Genomic DNA, 12,511 nt, shown 5'->3' on the forward strand with positions numbered 1-12,511 from the left:
GTTATCTATTTCCATCAACAATCTGTTGTGTTTGTGACAGTAACCTCTGCCTGGATTTGTTTACATTATCATTATCTTAGGAGCTTTTAGAGAGGTTGCTAATGGCTTATAATTCAAATGCACCTGGAAAATACATGTTAGTTAGCACCTTTGCACCTGAAAGATGAACAAGGAGTAATCATGAAGTCAGTATATAGGAGGAAAGAGTTAGCTCCCTAACTCCCCTTATCTCTCTGGGAGGGGGTAGCTAAGAAAAGTATTAGCTTAGATGAAGACTGAGAATAGGAGGCTTTTTTAGGAACTCAGTTTTCTGCTACTTTATCCTTAGTCTGTAGTTCTTATCTAACTGAGAAAAACAAAAAAAAAAATGCTTTGTAGAAGCTTGGCATGACATGGTGAGTAGTTCTTGCTTTTTTTTAGGTACCTATTTAGAATTTTTAAACACTTTTGTTCGAGGCTATCTTAATGGGATTTGTCTGGAGATTTATGCTCCTTTCTAAAAGGCTTATTGTTCTGTCAAGCTAGCATAGAAAGTCTGGTCCTCTTCTTCAGGGGTTGTCCCAGTTCTTTGCAGCTACTAAAATTTGTGATGTTGTAAAATGTGTCTGTGCTGTCTTTTCTCATCTTGTGTCAGTAACTTTTGTTGTTGGCTTAAGCATTAGAAGGTTTGAAATCCAGGAGACCTTTGTTGTTACCGATAGTTTTGCTCTCTTTTGTATAGAGGTCTGCTTTTCCTTATAAATTTTCCTTATAAAATTACTGGTTTGGGGAGGGGAAGAAAAGAGGGAAAAGAGGTACTTGGACCCTGATATCCTTTCAAAAAGAGCACATGATGCCTTTGTTCAATAAGGGCCTTATTTTTCCCGCTGTTTTCTTGTAACCTGTTATTGACATCAGGTTGAGCTGTTGTGGTGTGGTAAGAGAATAAAGGTGCTTTTTTGTCCTAAATCCCTAGTTTGAGGCAACATGAGTAATTAAATTTTAGCATATGAGCTAACATCCCTAGCTCATACATCCTCGAGTTGAAACAAAGTGAGTGTGTGTGATGAAGAAATAGTGGAAGACTGAAGAAGTAGTATTTTGTTCAGCCCAGCTTGACCAGTGGGCAAAATCCAAAGGCATGAGTACTTGCTGAATGGGAACTTTGTTATCTTATGCTCTTCTTCTCAAGGTTTGCACAAAATGAAGATCCCTTGGAGTGAACATTGGAGGAGAAGTAACAGAAAAGCTTTTCCCCTCTGTACCTTGATACCTGGGAAGAAAGATTTATCTCTCTCGTTTTAGGAAGAGAGGAAAAAGAGGACAATGGAGAGGTGGAATTGTTTTGTTATTGGAGAGAAGTTTATTAGAAGTTTATTCTTTTCATTCTTCCAGAGCTGCTAGTTCTTAATCCATCCTGAGCCCATAGATGATATAAAAACCTTTCACATGCAAATATGTTGATTTATTTTTTACACTAGCAAACCAGTGAGGGCTGAAAAAGAAGTCACTGTAATGCTGACAGTTGTATTGTTCTGAAACCATTCTGATTCTCAAATTCAGGAGCAGTCTAATCAAAGGCCATTCAAGGCTTCATTGTCTTGATGCTTCTCATCTTTCTCAAATCTTTCTTTGTAGCAAAATTGCTGACGTGCTCACCTACTCAGCTCCACCTGACCATATTACATCAATCTGGATGTCAGTGTCAAGGAAGCTTCCCTTCTCCTATGGCATAAGAAATGCCTTTACTCCTCCTCCCTCTCTCTCTAGAGCAGTGTTGTCTCAGGAGAAAAGAAATGGAGGGCAGGGCATGCATTTGAATGCATGGCTTTTTTGTCTCTCCAGCCACAGGGAGATCTTGTTTAAGAAGGCAGCCAAGCTTTGTATCACAGGCTTGCAAAAACGGATTGTTCCACTTTATTTTACAAAGAATGCATCTCAACACAACACTTTTTTTTTCCTACTCATATGTAAATAGAAATGGATGAATGTACTCAAGTGTTCTGCATGGATAAACTATAAGAAAATGTTCAGACCCTTTCCTGAAAATAGTGCCTGTGTAAAGGGCTTGCACATACAAGTTAGTGTTATATATGGAGTAGTAATTTGTGTCAAGAAAATGGTTGATATTAATAAAGAAGGGGGAGATTTGGGAATGTGGTCATGGGGGTTGGAAAACCCCGTGGTTGAGATAACATTAGAGTCATAACGATGAGGCCATCAGGAATATAAAAGAGTTTAGAAGGAAAAAAGAAGGATGATTCAGGAGATGCCATGCAGTCTTGGGTTTCTTGTTCTCCAGCCACTAAGGCATGGATGTTTCTGTGTGTTTGCTGTTGTTGTTACATTCAAAGTTGTTTGAACAATGAAAAGTTGTTTTGAAAAGAACTCCTGTGGAGAGAAGGGTATAAGAGGGGAGCCTGCCCTCAAGGAAGGAGAAGGAGAAAAAAAAAAAAAAAGGCAACACAATGAAGTTATGTCATCAGTAAAGAAGCAGGAAAAAGAAGTGAAGAGGAACAGGCTGGCAGAATGGAGACCAGGATGGGAATAGGCACTTTGATTACCTCATGAAGATAGGTTCGGCCAAACTCAGCAAACTGCTCAGAGAAGCTTGTACAGAAAGTTGCTGGAAACCGGCACACTGGAGCTGGAGAGAAGCTTGAGCTGAGAGAAGCGGACCCGTGCACACATGTGCCTCTTGCTGGTAAGCAGTTGTGCATTATGGGGAATCATACGTCCTTAGAAACAAAGACTGTCCTGGTAATGTTACAGCTAATTCTCCTTGTTAACAATTGGACAGTTTATGAGCCTGAAATATGGGACCAAACTGAGGTCAAGGTGTGGGACTCTGCAACTAAAAATGACAAGGTTCCAGTGGGATTGCTCGGCAGCTGGCGAGCAATCTCTGAGGCCTTAAAGAGCCATGTGGGACCACAGTCAGAAACGTGTGGTTTGCCAGATAGTGAGGGAGCTGCGGGCTCCTTTACTGATCCAACTGCTATGCCATGGGCCCCTCTGCTGCTACAGCTATCCAAGGCTTTTGCTGTTACACCCCTTGTTGACCTGAACGTGCCTTTTGACCCAGGCCTATTGGCCTTGAAAAGGAGATGGATATGCTTTTCTTTGATCTGGGAAGAACGGGATGCATAAGGCCTGAAGACCAAGTTGCTTGACAACTTAAAGCAAGACATATTGTTCAAAAGGAATGGAAAATGGAGACTTGTATGTAATCAAGAAAAGGAGTCGAAAATGGAGACTGAGTCATGGAACTTAAAGGATTGTTTGTTACATTTCCTGATTGTACGTATGTATAGGCATACTTGGGTTTAGTATGTAAAGCAATGTTCTGTATATTTAGAATGTTTGATGTTTGTGTGTGTTGGTGGAACGTAGTCTCCCCGCACACCCAGCGCTGTTTACTTACCTTTTATACCTTTTAGAAATATTTGTTTTATAAATATTACAAAATTCAGATTGAGTTGAGACCTCATTTATAACATTAGGAAACTAAAGTACATGCTTTATACCACTTGGTTTTGCACCCTCAGCCATGTTGAGATGAAATTATATGTATTTTTTGTGATACCATGAAAACCCCACTAAAGCTCCACAAGCATCAAGTCTCGCTCCAGTCTGCAAGCAGACTGGTGGCATGTATGGGGCACTGAAGCTAGGTACTCCTGACTGCCAGTGTAGCAGTGTTTCCGGGTCTGCGATGGCTTGAGTCAAGTCCTTGGGTGAAGATCTGTGCACAACACTTTTGTGTTAAGGGTTTGAGGGCTGGACTAGGACTTTGTCCTTCCTATTCACCCAGGATGGTCTGCCTACGAAGAGCCAGGAATGGGGTAAATGAAGGAGGTTCTGGGGACTGTCTGTTCAGTGCTGCACTACCAGCCCCAAAACTGCTTGTACTTAATGTTCTCAAAGGGACTTCCAATTGTGTTTCATGAAACTTTGCATATATGGGGAAACATTTTACCCACTGGAGAAATGAGCATTAGGGGAGATGCAAGGAAGGACACAGTCTTTATTGTGATTCTGAAGATGGATAAATGTTTGAATAAACTTGAGTGATAATAGGCAAAATATAGTGGCAACCATAGTTTCCCAAAACATAGGTATACCATTCTGCTGAACGATTTCACAACAATAACTGAATATTTGTTCTGCCTTTGTCTCAAACATATCTTTGTGGATGTACCTTGAAGCTGGAGTCAGCAGCTTCCCTCTGGGAGCTTTAGTTAATTACACAACAATTACATAAGAGGACCCATGTGGATTTTAGCTGTGGCCTTTTCTTAATGCATTTTAAAAGCAAATACAAAGCTTACAAAGCCTTGAGTTAAGCCCTCTGAGGCTTTTCTCAACAGCTGCAACAAGCGAGTGTGCAAACCTCTGTCAGATCAACATGTCCCCCTGGGTGTGTGCACTGGAGAATTGTAGAAAGGAGGAAAAACAGCTTTAAGCTCCCTTCTCCCTCCTCCCAGTCATCCTTTCCAGAGTTCAAGTAACTATAGAAACTAGGAAGCCATCTGGTTATGTCAGATTTTGGCAAGCAGGAGCATGACTCATGATTTATAAAGAGGCAGCTGGTAAACAGGGATGAATTCTAACAGTGGGCAAAATATCGCTTTTATTGATGCAAGAATAGTCTTACTGTTATTGCATGTCCTATTTCCTCCTACCTAGAGGTTTCGGTGAGAAAACTATTGAAAAATAAAGTGGTTTAGAAGGTAGCCATTTCCTAGTGGCCAGTCCTAATAGTTTCCAACCATCCATCCATGTGATTGTGTTAGGATTTCCTAAAAATATTTGTAGGCAAGTTTCTTTATAGAAAAAAAAAAATATATCTGACTTGAACAGCTTTTTTTTTTTTTTTTAGTACAGCACAGTATCTATTGTACTAGATATTGCCTACATCCGTACAATGAATAGTTTGTAACTTCTGCTTATCAAACTGATTCCTATTTCTGAACAATCTAAATCACAAGCTTCAAATCTGAACTCTGACCATTTCCCACCTCTTGGTATGGAATCTGCAAAATGTCTGTAGTTTTTTTTTAATCTGTAAAGGAAGCAGCAGTTGTCTGCTTTTATTACATTCAGACTTACTTGAACCTTTGACAGGATCCTGTACTTCTGGAAGACTACGTCTGTTGTAATTGATGTTGATCATGGAATTTCTATGAACACCTTTTTTAATTAAAAAATTGGGTTGTTTAAAAAGAAATTGATTCAGTGCCAGTTAATTACTAGAAAATGGAGAAGCATGTGCTTCCTGCCACAATTAATTAGTCCACTGGATGTTTCCTAGTTCACATATGCCTGTATTCTAATTATATGGAGACAGTTTCTGCCATGAAGCATTAGCATCCAACCACCAAGGAATATGCACACTTCCACAAATCTCATCTACTGAGTCAGCTCTCAGAAAAAAAGATGGTGAAGACCTGTTAAATCACATTGTCCCGTCCTCCCAGTTAGCATCATTTTTCTAGCCTTTAAGTTCTTTGTTCTCTACTTCACTAATCAAGGAAGGGAGTATCTCTGAGGGGAGAAACACATCTGAATTTGTAGGCCATGACCTTGCAGATATGCAATTAAGCCATGCTGAAAACGCGGTAATAATCCTAGACTAAAGAAATTGATATCTAGTACAGAATTTGGGAGTAGCAAAATTTTCCAAGCACACAAGGTAAAATGTGGCAGTAGGTATTCTATTCAGACATTTTTCTGTCATATTTGATATATTTTTATTCTTTTTGGACTAAATGCAAGAGACTAGGGGAGGGAGGAGGAAGGGGTGGAAAATATTTTGGTTTATACTAGGAAGGGTGACATATGCAGCTATGGGGAATATTCCAGAGACTCTGCTAGTGTATTTGCTTTTGTTTGACTTCCTACCGTGCAAAGAGACTGGGAGCTGTGGCAGATGAACCCCCAGACCTTGGCTGGTCAGGTTATGAATTGCAAGGAAGAATGGCAGCTATAGATTCCTTCCGATTCCTTCCAGTAGGCAGAACTATGCAGCTGTAAGACGTGCTGAGCCGTGCATGTGAAGCCAGACTCGGGGACAGGGGCTCAACTACTGACTGGAACAAGCATCTGTCAGACCTGCCCAGAGGGACTGCTGGACAGTGGAGCATTCTGGAGCTGCTTTTGGAGATGTAAGGCACTCAGCTTTCAGTTGAACCTCAAAGTAATGTGCATTTCACTGCCCATTTCTCTATTTAACTTCCTTCTTGATCTACAATCAGTTCATACTGATTAACTCTCAGGGTCAATATTTAAAGTACTCAACATCTAGGTAGCCAAGCTCACTCAATTTTTCTATTAAAATTATGTGCCTCAAAGATCTTAGTTACTTGTATTGATTGATTGATTGATTTTAGGAGACAGTTACAAAATTTGTACCAATGCCTCTTCCTGTATGGAAAAGAGATCCTTCAAGAACTAAATCTGTCCCTTTCCTGAAGGAGACTGGAGGCTGCAGAAGGCAGATCCTAACTGAGTGGTGAGTGGATACTAGAGATGAGTAACCAAGTGGCCTGGTGGGGACAAGCAGGGAGAAACAGTGATGGCAGCAAGGGTTTGAAACCCAAGAGGTGTTTGAATAACTATGTAATTCTGCTTTTGTGCTATAGCTTCACCTGGACATTTAGTCTTGGAGGAAGAAGAATTCACAGGCAATTTTAAACTGGGTATAAATTTGTATTCACTGATTACATTTCATTCTGTCTCTCTGGCACAGTGGTAGTAGATTGCTGTGGAAGATGACAGCGGGCAAATGTGCTGTGTGACGAGGCATGACAGAAGGCTGCAAATAACACATGGTGCTGGTTAACTTCTTGGGGAATCTAGGTCCTGACATCTCGATTCACAAGGTTCACAAGCAAGGACAGGTGCTGTTTCTTTGAGAGGCAGAGAGGAAACATCAAGGGCTACAGCCCAAGGCAGTACTTTTTACTTCCAAAATATTCTAAGCAATGGGTCTTCTGAGCCACAAAAAAAAAATCTTTCAGCTTCCATCAAAATTATAGCTGTGCCATATACCTGAGAAGCTTAAGTGTTGATATTCGACATATAACTTCTGTTTTGAAGTAATTACCAAGTGTAAGCTGTGTTTGCTGAAACAGGATACAAAACTAGCTGAGACCATTAATTCTCCCCTGTGGAAGTGGCCCGCTCCTGAGAGCAGTCTGTAACTCCAGGTGCCATGTCCTCCTTTGGCATACATCTTGCCAGGACTGTAATTCTCTAAATAGATGTTTTACTATATCAGTTAACATCTTTGCTCTTGTCAGAGAATCTCAAAAAGTTTGACATAAGATTATAATTATGTCCAATATCATTCCTAGGAAGGTGCCTAGCTGGGAGGTGAAGACTCCTGTAAGAAATGCAGTAAACCAAGCTTCTGAGAAGACACTTTTTTTTTTTTTTTTTTCCAGTGGTATATCATTTATGGCACTGGTCATCAAAGCATTTAATCATGCACAGAAATCTCATCCAGTTCAGCAAAGCGATTTTCTGTGTGTGGGAGCTCCCCAGCTGTAAAATTAGGATAGTAGAACTTTTCTCTCTGCTCTATGAACTTACAGGGTTTATAGATGAACTTAGGATTATATGTCACCATGCTAAGAAGAGTGGTAGTTATTATTCGTTAAGCTGCAAAATGGAGGCTGGGGGAAACAGTAAAGGTTGTGCACCAGATTAATACCATGTCCACTTTTTATATTATTTCTTATATTTCTTAAAGATCTGACAGCTGGAGGCATGTGATTAAATATTTCCTACATTTCAAAACCAAATAAATGAAATGCAGTTGCCCTCCTCTATAGGAGAGGAAAATGTGAAGACAGGGCTGGCATGTTGGCTCAAAGAGGAGAAAGCAGAAGTAGAAAGCAAATACATTTTGATTTCTTCTGAAGACCTTGCAGTCTTTAAGTCAGTGCCATGATTTCAAGGGTGGTAAAAGGAAGTCCAGAGTATTAGGGAGGTCTGGGGGACTGATAATAAAACAAGATCAAGTGTTAAACCCACGAAGTTGAAGCAAACAGTTTACAAATATTTTTTTCCTGATCGATAGGATTATGCTAATTTTCAACCCCTCTGGTTTTACCTGATCAATTAATTCTTACTGCTTGGTCCTGAGTGCAGTACTTGGTAACCACCCTCTAAGCTGATACAATTGTGTTAACCAGCTAAATAAGCCATGCAGTGTTTTGGGAGGAAGAAAGGAATTATCTGTGGAACTACAAGATCCAATGGCTAACCTAGTTCTGCCAAAGCAAACACATTCTGTCCCACTTGACGAACTAGAGGGGAAAAAAAGGAATGAAAATGTAGCAAGTTGACTCTTACAGCAGCTTCTCTCTTTGGATCTTTGAATGTGGGCAAAAACCTCTGGGAAGGGCTCTACTGGAGAATGCATGCAGTGCATCAAGGCTAAGAAAGCCTGCCGGCAGCTAACCAGCAGAGTCTGTGCTTGCTTTGCTTCAAATGTCACTACTCCATAGAGCTACTGGCTGTAAAGTCAGCCTGTTCAGTCTGTACCTCTGACAGCTGGTAGAGCATTTCAGAAAAGGAGGTGGAATAAGGTTAAAGCATCTTTCATTCTCCTTCACCTAGAATGAATGCTTGAATGTAAGACTACTTTTAAAATTGATATTTGGGAGGATTTTTTGTTGCAGTATGTCTAGTTTTTCTACCAGTTCAGAGGGGTCCATGCTGTGGCTTAATGTGTACCTAGTACTCTTACTCTGGGCATGGCAATTCAAGAGACAAGTAGAAGTTGGTGCAATAAACAAAAGCATCCCATATTGGTCCTCTTAGCCCTCTGCCTGTCACACATTTTTTTTCTTTGTCACGTTCTCTCTCACTGATATTGTATGTAATCTCTTGAATGTCCACAGTGAGGACCTACTAGGTGCTTACCTTAAAATAACCTGCTGCTGTCTTTGTTCCATCTGTTAAGTACCTTTAAGTGATACCTGGACTTGTCTCTACCTTTCTTCATTTTGGGCTATTTTTCTGTCCTATTTTCTGAGGATATGAGCTTTCTTTCACTTAGTATACATATTTTTTAAGGTATTAGACTCTGATTTTAAGCTCTGTTTTTTTTTTTTTTTTTAATTAATTAATTAATTTATTTTTTAACTGTCACCTGTCCTTTCTGTATTTTGTTCTAGTCCTTATATCTCTTTATAGTTGTCTTTCATGTCTTTTCAGTCCTTGTCTTTTTCTTAAATTTAAAGAATATAGAGATCCTCAGTTCTGAAGGCTCTGTTGCATTGTGGCTGTGTAGACTGGCATCTTCACCTCCCTGCTTTTCTGGGTGTTCTTCTGTTTTGTGCATCTGAGAATAATCTAGGAGTATACAGCCATTAGCCCAATCTGCTGTCAGCTATGTCAAGAAAATGAAGATGAGGAGTGAATGAAAATAAAACTGCTTGAAGCCTCTGGGGTTGCCTTTACTTTTATTCTGAAGATTGTTAAAAGAGAAGAAATAAAGCAGATAGATCAAGGGTAGATCAGAAAAGCAGTTTTAAATTGGAGAAAATACAGACTCAGTGATGTGATGTTCTGTTCAAGGTCCCAGCAGTGGCTGGTAGTTTTCTTGGAGAAAGTTGGCTGGATGATGATAGTCAGATTTGACTAAGGCGCTGATAGATTGATCTGTTTTGTTTGCAATATTTCTGAAGTGCTTAAGGGAGTTATATCCTAAGGCTTTTAATGATACTTCAAGTAGAAGCAGAAGCCCTGAAATCAGACAAATCTACTTAATACCACTGAGCTAAAAATCTACTGAACATTTGTCTAGTGGCAGTGTAATACTGCCTGTTTAAACAATGTGGCTGTCACTTAAGTTCTGACAGTGGGCCTGGGTCAAGTGGGTAGTCAAATGTCTGTGTACTAAGGAGGTTCAAATCATGGGTCTCTGACTTCATAGGTCAGTGTGAGTGAGTGAATTTCTGCTCCTAAAGTGTTACACCCTTCTGACTGTTTCTGTCAGAAGTGACAGAAAAGGTAGCTTGCATAGATCTAGTTAGACAAGAAGAGCAAGGCCCAAACTCATGACGTTGGGGATCATACCAGTGGAAGGGAAATGAAGAGGTGCTTTGACATCAGAACAAATCTGGATCATAACAGTATCTGGATGTCATAGCAAAACAGCTGGTATACAAGTACAATGTGGCATCCTAAGCAGAGTACTGGGGCAGGGATGATGGTGTTTTTTGTCATGAGTTGGTCTTCTGTCTGGCATTGGAAGAGCAGAGGTTTAAGGTACACTTAACTTCAGTATGTTCATCTAATGTTAAGCAGGTGTGTAATCTTGACAGATATAACAATTCAAGAGACCATTCTGTCCCAAATCCCCTAGGTTTTCTGTTACTGCTCCCTTAGTTCAGCTAATGGGAGCTCTCCTCAACTTTTCCTGTGCAAGGTCAGCCAGGTTAAGTTACTGATCAATTGCCTCTGGAGCAAACCCATATAAATTCAGTAGAACTGTCTGCACAGTAATAAATTCAGTGTGCCTGGGAATGTTTGCAGGCACTGAGTTCTGTGGCAAGGAATGACTTTCACACATGCTGATATGTGCTTTTAAAACCCCCATCAAAAGGGGGCACTGTGCAGAGCATGTGTTAGGAGTGGTTCCTCAGGTGCTGTATGGGCAGAGCAAAACTCAGACCTTATATATGAAAGGATTAATTTACCTGGGCCAGCAACATGTCAGACTGTTTCCACAGATTACTGATGAATGGTGAATATATCGTCTGGGAAAGTCAACTGGTTTGTAGATGCACCTGTGCATTATAAAAAAAAGTTTCAGGGAATTATTTTTATTTAGTATACTATTAAATAAATGCTTACCTATGTTGCCAATGCTACATTCCCACTAAAGGCCCTTCCTGTGCAGGGGGGTTGGACCAGATGACCTCCAGAAATCCCTTCCAATATCAGGCATTCTGTGATGATTCTGTGATTTAGTAAGGTTTCACTCTAAACTAATTCTATTGTGATGTGTATATATAAAATATACACATCACAACAGAAATAATTAGAGCAGGACCTCTTGGCATGGTTGTTTTTCAAGCTTCTGGTTATTTAGAATATTCTTCAAAACTCCTTTTTTGTCACTGATATCTCTTCTTCCCTCACCCCTCCCTTCACCTCCTTAGTTTTCCTTTCATTTTGTTCAGTGCTTAAGCTTTAAAACAAACTGCCACAACTAATTAGAAGCACATCAGCAAGTAATTTCTGTGCCATCCGGAGCTCTTTCATGTCCACTTGGAAGAGGCTCACTGGCCAGGAATAGCTAGCTGTTGCTACCGCAAGGACGTAATGTGAATCAGATGTTGCTCCATGGAAGGGAGAGCAGTTATGGCTGTAAATACAACAGCATGAAAGATCAGAAAACTGACCTAAGAACTTTAATCATCAGGCAGTTTTTGCACGTTATTCTGCTGAACTCTTCTTTTTATAGACTCTTAGAGATAAATTATTTGAGTCACCCAGGCTATCCCTAGGGCCAAATTAAGATGTTCTTCCCTTGTAATATATTTTAATCCTGTCTAGTCTTGTTTGGAGACATTCAAACTCCTGAAGAGAGATGAAGCACAATATTTCTTAATATTAAAAAGTGCATGAAGTTTCGTTCATGTTTATCTATTTAGATATTTCCTTTAGATGGGGAAAGTGTCATGACTAAAAATAAAATAAAAATAAAAGCTGCCCTGTTTGTGATACAACTAATCAAAAACTTGTTCAATCTGAAGCTTCCCTTCTGACAGTGGGAATGCATTAGTCAGCTGATGACCAAATCAGCAGTTTTCTACAGAAGGGTTGTTTGCTGCTGGAAGCTGTCACGATGTTAGTGGGTTCATTTCAGTGAAGCTTCCTGAACAAATGAATGCTTTACTGAAACTGTCACTAAGGAGACATGAAAGATGAAAAAATAAAGGGTAGTGGAGATGGGAGAACAGGAGAAAGAAGAAACAAAACAGCTGAGTGAAAATTTTGTTTCAAATTCTGAACTTTCTCAAAGATGAAACCTATTTGTGCCTGTAGTATTGATTTTGCTCCCATATTTAAAATTAATTGTAATGCTGTTTTTTAAAGAAATCTGAAGGTCCTTTTGGGGGTCACTAGGAATGACCCCCAAAATATCGATGCAGTGTAGTTTGGTATCCCAGGTGTTTGTAGACACAGCTGAATTACCTGTACATTAGTGACTGGGCCTAGGATTTAGACTTCCTCACTTGAGCTATTCAGGGGAAGGTAATTTTCCAAATGCCAATAGTGGCTTTAATTTTCAGTTTCTTTTCTAACTGGTTGATAAAACCTGCTTCATAAATACTGTTACTCTCATTTATGTGCATTCAGGCTTAGACTGAGGACTACAGCATGTACTGTTGGTCTGATCAGATAAAATCATTTCCTTAGGATGAAAGATGAAATTGGCTGTATAGCATGCAGTCCTTTAGTGAAAGAATAGCCTGCTGCTTCTAGGCTTCACCATGGTGTAGTAGAG

The 12,511-nt window shown here is 39.9% G+C and overlaps 1 long non-coding RNA gene across 2 annotated transcripts in view; it reads left to right on the forward strand.

Annotated features, from left to right (window-relative positions):
- Positions 1-235: 235 nt before the first annotated feature.
- The window catches only part of LOC311433307, a 57,483-nt gene continuing 45,207 nt past the window's right edge, over positions 236-12,511 (forward strand). Inside the window, exons 1-2 of one of the 2 annotated variants that reach the window (XR_014690664.1) lie at positions 236-395; positions 5,993-6,146. This is a non-coding gene — a long non-coding RNA (uncharacterized lncRNA). The remainder of the gene's footprint in view (positions 396-5,992; positions 6,147-12,511) is intronic. The other variant, XR_014690665.1, reaches the window with a different exon arrangement.

Source organism: Aythya ferina (assembly GCF_964211825.1).
Source record: "Aythya ferina genome assembly, chromosome: 3".
Taxonomy (NCBI): Eukaryota; Metazoa; Chordata; class Aves; order Anseriformes; family Anatidae; genus Aythya; species Aythya ferina.